The following is an 8964-nucleotide window of genomic DNA, read 5'->3' as shown; positions in this document are numbered from 1 at the left end:
AACTAGCCATGGCGGCCGATGCTTCGAAATCAAAACTCTTGGAAAGAGAAAATCAAATGGAGCGCCTATAAAGGCAAATGAAGTTGAAAAGGTTGAGTCCTATGTGGCTAACTGTCTCTACAAATAGTTGAAAAAGCCAAGGTACCCCAAATGCTTTGAATTTGAAGTTGGGAGAAAGAAGCCAGAGAAGAAAGGCCTACGAAGGCAAAATAAAGTTGAAAAAGGTTAAGTCCCACGCGACTAGCTGTTGCAGCAAAGTCTAAGGAGCCAAAAGTTCCCAATGCTCTGAAAAAAAATGAAGAAAAGAAAAAAAGAAGAAAAAAGAATATAAAAAAAAAGAAAAAAAGAAAAAAAAAGAAGTTAGAAGGGAAAGGCCTACGAAGGCAAGATAAAGTCAAAAAGGTTGAGTTACACCGACCAATCATTATGACTAAGTCTAGAAAAGCCAGAGTTTTTCCAGAGTCAGAAAGGCAATTGGTATTCAGGAAGCAACCAGTTGCAGTTGAAAGGGCCGAGATCATGTGATCAAAACAACCAAGGCCATAAAACTAACCACCGTTTCAAACTAACAATTGTTCTTTGTTTAAAAACATGAAACAGGTGCAATCCAAAGCAGTCTTGTGAGAAGCAGGTGCAACCAAAGGGAAACTGCGCAAGGGCTAGAAACAACTTTGCAGCAATAATCAATGCAAAAGGGAAGTCCCCTCCAAAATTCTTTTCCGCATTCCATGAAATAAAGAACCAAAAAAGAAAATGAACGTCACCAAACGTAAGATCCTTAAAATCTCCATTTTTCTTTTATTTTCAGCATGCATCACTATTGTTCACACCTCCCATTTTCGTAGCTTAAATCAGGTAGAACCTTTTTCACCTAAGGGGGATCCACCTCATAGTTCCGGGTAGAAGTAATCTTCGCTCAGTTTTTTTACATTAGCTTAACCCAGGTAGAACCTTTTCTCCTAGGGGGATCCTGCTCATAGTTCCGGGTGGAAGTACTCTTCGCTCAGGTTGTTTTACATTAGCTTAACCCAGGTAGAACCTTTTTCGCCTGGGGGGATCCGGCTCATAGTTCCGGGTAGAAGTACTTTTCGCTCAGGTTGATTTACGTAGCTCAACCCAAGTAGAACCTTTTCGCCTAGGGGGATCCAACTCATAGTTCCTGGTAGAAGTACTCTTAGCTCAGGTTGTTTTACATTAGCTTAACCCAGGTAGAACCTTTTTGCCTAGGGGGATCCAGCTCATAGTTTCGGGTAGAAGTACTCTTCGCTCAGGTTGTTTTACATTTGCTTAACCCAGGTAGAACCTTTTTCACCTAGGAGATCCTGCTCATAGTTCCGGGTAGAAGTACTCTTCGCTTAGGTTGTTTTACATTGGCTTAACCCAGGTAGAACCTTTTCGCCTAGGGGGATCCAGCTTATAGTTCTGGGTAGAAGTACTCTTCGCTCAGGTTGTTTTACATTAGCTTAACCCAGGTAGAACCTTTTCGCCTAGGGGGATCCAGCTCATAGTTTCCGAGTAGAAGTACTTTTCGCTCAGGGTATTTTACATAGTTTAACTCAGGTAGAACCGTTTCGCCTAGAGGGATTCAACACTTTATCAATAATACATAGTGCTAACACCCAATTCTATTTCCTTCCAGTAAGAGAGGGTACCAGCCCCTGATTATATTTCCTTTCAATAGTACAGGGTACCGATCCCTAGTTAAACTATCATTCGTTACCAAATTTTATCTCTTTTAGCTAGTTTATACTACTATTTCTGTTTTCCTTTCAATAAATTAGATAATTTACAGATTTATCTAATAACTCACAAAATTTTCCTAGTGCCAGACTGGGGCAGAAAAATTTTGTTCGTTTTTGTTTGTCTTTGATGGCTTTGCAGGCTCTGCCATATAGTGCAAGTACCGATTAAAGCTTGTAGTTTCAGTTTTCTCATCAGAAGAAAGAAATCCTTCGATCACAAGATAGTCGGAGTTTAGCTTTGATATTTATCTTCTCAAATTCTGATCCAGAAAGCAAGCCATCGAGATTGAGTCATAATCTTTTCTTCAAAGAGCATCAAGATCCAATCTAAGGTCAACACATGCGAGCAAGTCAAGAATCAAGATTTAACTCCAGAAGACACATGGATAGGAATTTTGTACTCTTAGTTTGCAGACATATATAATGCTCTTCTCTTTTTCTTTTAATATAAAAAACGAGTAACCGCAACAGCAACAACAACAACAGTTTTAAATCTAGTATCAGTCCCAGCTACCAATGTTATCCAGAACTACACTGATCTGATTCCTTTAGAGCCAAGGATATGTAGGCAACCTCGGAAGCAAGGTTCGGTCACCCTTTTTCAAAAATGCTTTCATTGGAGTGAAATATGAGCAAAAATTAGCCATGGCATTCACTTTTATTTGCACGAAAACTCTTCATGTTCTCGAGCAAGGAGGGGTAGCTGTGAACACCTAATTTTTGTGCCATTTTAACACCTCCCAAATTTATTAGTGTTTTTATTATTTAATAGTTTTTTTTATTTTGTGTGTTTAATTGTGTATTTCCTATCATAAAAATACCAAAAATAGTTCTTTCTTTATGTGTGCATTTTTAATTAACTAACTCTTCAATAGGTCAATTAATCTAGTTAATTGATCATTTGAATAAGTTATTTAATTATTTTATTTGTTTGTATAAAATTTAGTTTAATAAGTAGGATTAAGGAAGAAATTTGGCCAAATTTGAAAGATAAAATGGCCAAGAGTGCAAGATAAGGGGATGCCATTGAAAGGGTCCAAAACGACGTAATTTTACCTCAAAACTACGTCGTTTCATTAAGTGACCAAGACCAAATCTCAACTCTTCATCTCACTTTGATCCAATGGCCTTTATTCAATGCCACCATAGGTATATAAGGCCCCAAAAATCAGATTTTGGGCCATTTACTAAGCCTAAATTCCTCTCTCTTCCTTTCTCTCTTCTCTCTCTCTTCCCTCTCTCTACGCCGCCCTAGCTCCGCCCACCGCAGCCGGCCGGAAATCACCGCCTCCAGCGGACCACCTCCAAACACCTCCAAATTCACACCATGTAATCTCCACAACTTCCTCTTTCCATATCTCCAAACCAAATCCTTCAAAAATCCATCAAACTCCTTGAATCTTAGATCTAGGAAACTTTCCCGTCACTTTCTTGCCCAAATTCTTGAAGCTCCAACCACTGCCACCTCACCATACCTACATCAATGGATAGAGCTCCTCAAGACCTAGCTATTGATGCCAATTTCACCCTGAAAATCCGGCGATCAAAATCCCGCCAAATTCCGGCGACCTCCCCGAACACCCTCTTTTGGCATACCACCATTTTTTCAGCCACTTGAATTGTAAAATGGTAAAAATCCTATTCTTTTTCATGGCTGATTTTTTATTTTAATTTTTATTTTTCAGATTTTATTTTTGTCTATAATTAATTATTTTAGCATTAGTTTTGAAGTTTTGAAATGTTAAATTTTCTGTTTTTGCACTTGTTGAAGTAGTAAAATAGTTTTGTATTGATAAAAGTGAGGTAGTGAAAAATACTTGAGAGTATAGGATACTTATTTGGTTGTTTATTTACTGCTTCAAGACTCTTTGAGTACAATACTCAAAAGTCAAATTGTTTGGTAAGAAAATGTAGACTTTTGGATAGTGTTTGAATAAAAGTCTGTCTTTAAATGGTGGAGAGCTGATTTTGTTTGAAATACTTGACAAGATTTGAACCAGAAAGTCTGGCCTTTTGAATTTAAAAGCAGATTTTGTAGAAAAATCTGTCAAAAAAGATTGATTTTTAATTTTTTGAAATAGTTGGTTGTTTTAAATATATAAGGGGGGGACTCCATCACACTTCGAGGGAGAGGGAATAATGCTTTGAACACACAAAAACATAAAAAAAAAAATTCAACAGTTGAACACATGAAAAGTGAGCTGAAATGGTGAGCTTTGGGAGTGAATCTTAGAGTGCAAACTTCTAGAAAAGTATAAGTCCTCTTTAGAGTTCGTTTTTGGGTTTCCTCTCTAAGTTTTCGGGTTGTTTTAACACGGATTTGCTGCTGTTTTTGCTGCTGTTTTTATGCTGCTTTAGTTGTTGAACTACTTTTATTCTTTTGCTATCCAGGTAATCCTTTAAGACTCGTAACGTACGTATTTTCAGCAATGGGAACAACTTGAACATACTGCACCATTTAAATGTGTTTTATATGATGAATAATTTAACAACAAAAGAGCTTGTATGTTATTGTTATGTATCAAGCATGTGATAATGTGAATATAGTCCTTCATAATACTTGAATATTGAGTTGCAAGTTTTTTGAATGTGATATCTAAGTATGCCATGAATGACTTTAGATGTATAACACATAGCATGAGTTCGTTTTAGTTGCTGAAATTTCACTGCCAACATATGCTTCTAGGAATGCTATGATAATTTTTTTTTTAATCTAGACATTTTCCAAATTTGCAAAAGTGGCTATTTTTGTAAAGTGTGCGTTTATACAATTGTGACTATGTAGTTAATGGTCATAAATGCAAACTAAGTAAAGAACCAAGATTGTATCAACTTTGGGTCTTTTTGAACCAAAAAATAAAAGCTGGCCCATTTACCTTTAAACAACAAAATTACCCCCTTTTCTTCTATATAGCATTGGGCCAATTAAAATCCATTTCTTGGCCCATTTTAATAATAAATTCCAGCAGCCCAAGAGCTCTTTACAAGCTGGCCCATTTTTTTTAACAAGAAGTTGGCTCATTTCTTTTAAAGTAGATTAAGTTGGTCTAACTTTTATTTGCTTAATTTTTCCCAACTATAAAGCTAGAAAAATAGTAATAATATCAGATTTTTCTACTATTTTTAATTAACTCATTTCCTTTTTAAACGCTAGGCAATTAGTAGGCGCGCTTTAACTCACGGAATCACTTGTGTAGCGTGATGTTTTAATATTCGATAAATTAATTTAATAATCTCATACCATGCCCATTAATTTTAGTTAATTCTTAATTTAGTATTTTTTTTTGTTAAGATCGAGAATTCGCTTGCGTAGCGCGATAGTTGATTTTTTATTTTATTTTCAAAACTAATCTCTTCGAATATAGTAATTTTTTCAGAAGTAAATAATATGCTAACAATCGTTTGTCATGACTGCGGATTCGCTTGTGTAGCGCCGTTATGACTAAATAATAAATTTCGTCGATCATGCACTCGCTTGCGTAGTGTGGTTATGACATCTTCTTATTAAAAAATATTCTTTAATTTTTCTAATAATCAAGAGATAAAAGCGGATAGGTAAAAATATGAAAAATAATATAAATCACAGTTTATCCAAAATTAATTTAAGCCAAAAGTAGTCAATAAAGCGACCGTGCTAGAACCACGGGACTCGGGGAATGCCTTACACCTTCTCCCTGGTCAACAGAATTCTTTATCCGGACTTTGTTTTGCAGACCAATAATAAAAGAGTCAAACCTTCCTTTGACTAGAGATTCAAATAAAAGGTGACTTGGAACACCAACAAATCAATTCCAAGTGGCGACTCTGAATAACAAAAATAATCCCTATTTTAAAATTGTCACTTTAATTGGAAAAACTCTTTAACCCACAAATTCGTAACATAACACGTTACTTTTTGTACATATCTTTTGGAGAGGTAAAAAAGGGGTGTAACACCGCGTACGAATTTATAATGCATTGAGAATTAATGTATGTATAAGGAATTCTTTTCAGTAGTGAAAAATAGACTCGCCATATGGATGCTGGAGCTAGACATACTCGTATCGTATCTATTAATCACGGAATGGACCATTATAAAATAGCTCCAGATCATATACGTAGAATAGCTCATAATTACAAATGAGGAAGAAAGCAATTAATCCTGGATTGCATGGAACTTACTATCATCCGTTAATTAAAAATCAATTATGCAACGTACAATAATGCAATAAATGGGGGCAGAATAATGCAATTGCTTATGAAAATGACAAAAAAGTACAAAATTAACTCATCCGTTACGAAATTCCAGTATTTACTCAGTCGTTATAAGTGTTCCAAAATTAAAGGATGAATTGAGTAAATGCTCATAATAGACCTATAATTCAAGGAGAATGGTTATTTAGGAATAGTCATGATTCGACTCTTCAAGCTCTGTTCTGCTTATCATCCTATCAACTCTATTTTATTGTTACTGTATTATTCGTCGTTGAATTCTTTTTTCACTTCTTTATCATATTTTATTAACAAAAATTTATATCTTTCAGATAAAATCGATTGCTTATGGCTCATCATATGAAAGTAATTACCTTAACTATTGAAAATTATTTTTTTGGGTTAAACACTTCTATCTTCTGTATAGTTATTCTTTTAAGTGCTAGTTATATATATATATATATGACGACTAGTTTATATATTGCGTTAAGAAACAAAAAATTGAACAGTATTGTAGGTATGTTGGCTCTGTCCTAATTTTCCGCCGACTTCAAAATAATTGGAGTGCTGATTAAAGTACAAATGATAAGCTGTTGAATTGCATTTTTACCCTAGACTAGTTTTTTCATGTCAAATAAATGAAGAATAAGTTAGCCAAATGTGACTTATTTGATATGTGCTTAAGTCATGCGTTGGACTTTCTATTTTCTTTGACCAATTAACCACTTTGCTTTTTTGAGTATAACAGGTCATGATTTTCTCAATAAAACCTCAATTTCGTTCATTTGGTATTTATTATTTTCCTTCACCGATGTATTTCATTTTGATCCCTGTTTGAAATAATTTATCGGTAGTATTGTTACTTTTCTTTTGATTCATTTGTTTATTTGTTGTTTCTTGTTTCCATTTAAGTGTCTAAATTAAAAACAGGAAAGTAATAGACTAGACATATATTCGAATTTTACTCGTGATTTAAGAAATACCTAACACCTTCTCCTCGAATTGGAGGTAAATGTCATTGCAGCTGGGAAATGAAAAGTCAAAGTCTCAATGTTATTCTCCATTTGTTCATCCTTATAGATTCTAGATTCATTTGAAGCTCCATCACCCGTGCATTAAATATTTCAATATTGTCTATGCTTATGTTTCCTAGTATAAGAATAATAACTTTAGTTGTGGGTGATTTTAGTCTATTTTCATTTCATTTTAATTTTTGTAAAGAAAAGTAGTCCAACATAGGAGTACCCAAAGGTTTTGAACGTGTTTATTGTACGGGATATGCTGATAAAACTACTGGCTTTTTGATTATCTCATTTATATATGTTGATTTCTTGTATTTACTCTTTAAAATCACTCACAATTGCAATTTGTGTAATCATTTACCAATTCATATCATACAGCTAGATGGGTGGTTTATGTACATATTCTCATCCATATGGCTATAATTTTTGGTTCCGATTCCCTCTCATGTGTCCTCAAATAAATGTTGGGTTTAATGATAGTGTGAACTGGGAAACGAAGGAAAATGAAATTTTGAATAAAGTTTGAATAAACTTTTATCTCTCGTTGGATAAGGAAAGGAAGATTAGTGTGTTTATATATACTCCCTTCGTTTATTTTTACTTGTCCACTTTAGACTTTTCCCGTCCCTTAAGAAAAATAATTTTAGTATGTGGTTTACCCTAAAAGCTCTAATAAAGATAACATTTCAAATAGTCTTGGAACGTAATTTTGGAAATGATAATTAATAATAAAGGTAAAACAAGAAAAAAAATTGTCTCTCTTGATTTGTTAAAATAGATAAAAAAAAAGTGAAAATATATTTTTAGTATGGTGGATAACTAAAAGGAGTAGAAACACTTCTTCTAGCTTTTAAAGAGTTGAGATGAGAGTAAGCCTTGCGTCGTCGTTGCTTGGATTTGGATGAAATTTATTTTCTTTTTTTGTTATTTATTTTTCTTGTTCTAATATTATTCTTGAAAATTTTGAAAGTAAAATTCGCGGTTTAAATAATTAATTCCTAATGTTAATTTCTAATTCCCAGATTTCTCAAATGGTACTTAACAGAAATTTGGATTTTCTGCTTGCCACACACCTATACTGTTTTGTTTCAATTTGTTGTTATTTGTTTTACTGAAATTTTTGAACACAAGGATAACAATAAATTACAATCCATTAATAGCGAACCAAACGACAAGATGAGAAAAAACCCCCCAAATATTGGCAAGCATGTAGTAATTTATTTCTTTTTCTTTTATGGAGTAATTGTACTATATTTCTTGTTCTGACAAATTGAAACCCTTTTTTCCTTTCTCTGGACCCTAGTTTGTCTTATACTCCTTATCGATTATACTGTCCAACTTAGCTTGTTTTCTGATAATAAGCCTCTTACTCTTTACTTTGTTTAGAAAATAAGCAGCACAAGAAAGAGAATGGAGCAAAAGACGTTGGTAAGAAAAGAGATAGTGATATGCTTAGTAAATTCAGTGAAGCAACAGCTGTAAACTAAGTTTCAGCTTTAGGGTTTTTCCTCTAAGGGAAATTTCTCAGTGTTTGTTTGTTTCTCGATCTCACCTCTTTAGTCAAAGCAAACTACACCTATTATTTTTGACACTTGGATTCTTTCTTTACCCCTAACCAATATGCAAAACATAACCACATTAAACGTTTGCTAATGTTATCTTATTACCTAGTTGTTGCTAATATTTGTTAGTATTTTCTTTTATAGTTTCTTAAGCCAAAAACAACTCTCGAACTTTATAAAATAGGGATAAGATCTACGTATTCAGTACTTTGCCTAAACCTTACTTGTAAGATTACACCAAATTTCGTTATTGTTATTGTATTAGTCGATAAAACGATCTCTCCACATTTGCTTTTTAACCATTCTAACTATATTTGTTCAGTTTTCATTTGAGAAAAATTAATTTTCTTTATTTTGTTTTTTCGGACTGCTAAGGATCCCGTAGCATAAATAAACTAATGATATTTAGTAGTCAAAGGACAGGAATGTTTTAAAAGAAACTATAAA

The 8964-nt window shown here is 33.7% G+C and overlaps 1 long non-coding RNA gene across 1 annotated transcript; it reads left to right on the top strand.

Annotated features, from left to right (window-relative positions):
- The first annotated feature begins 2942 nt into the window (after nucleotides 1-2942).
- Nucleotides 2943-4574, top strand: LOC104250016 (uncharacterized). Its single transcript, XR_716915.2, has 2 exons — nucleotides 2943-3371; nucleotides 4134-4574. It is a non-coding gene; the product is annotated as an uncharacterized lncRNA (long non-coding RNA).
- The last annotated feature ends 4390 nt before the right edge of the window (nucleotides 4575-8964 follow it).

Source organism: Nicotiana sylvestris, chromosome 4, assembly GCF_000393655.2.
Source record: "Nicotiana sylvestris chromosome 4, ASM39365v2, whole genome shotgun sequence".
Lineage (NCBI taxonomy): Eukaryota > Viridiplantae > Streptophyta > Magnoliopsida > Solanales > Solanaceae > Nicotiana > Nicotiana sylvestris.
Note: the sequence above shows the minus strand (reverse complement) of the source record. Positions and strands in the feature narration are given on the sequence as shown.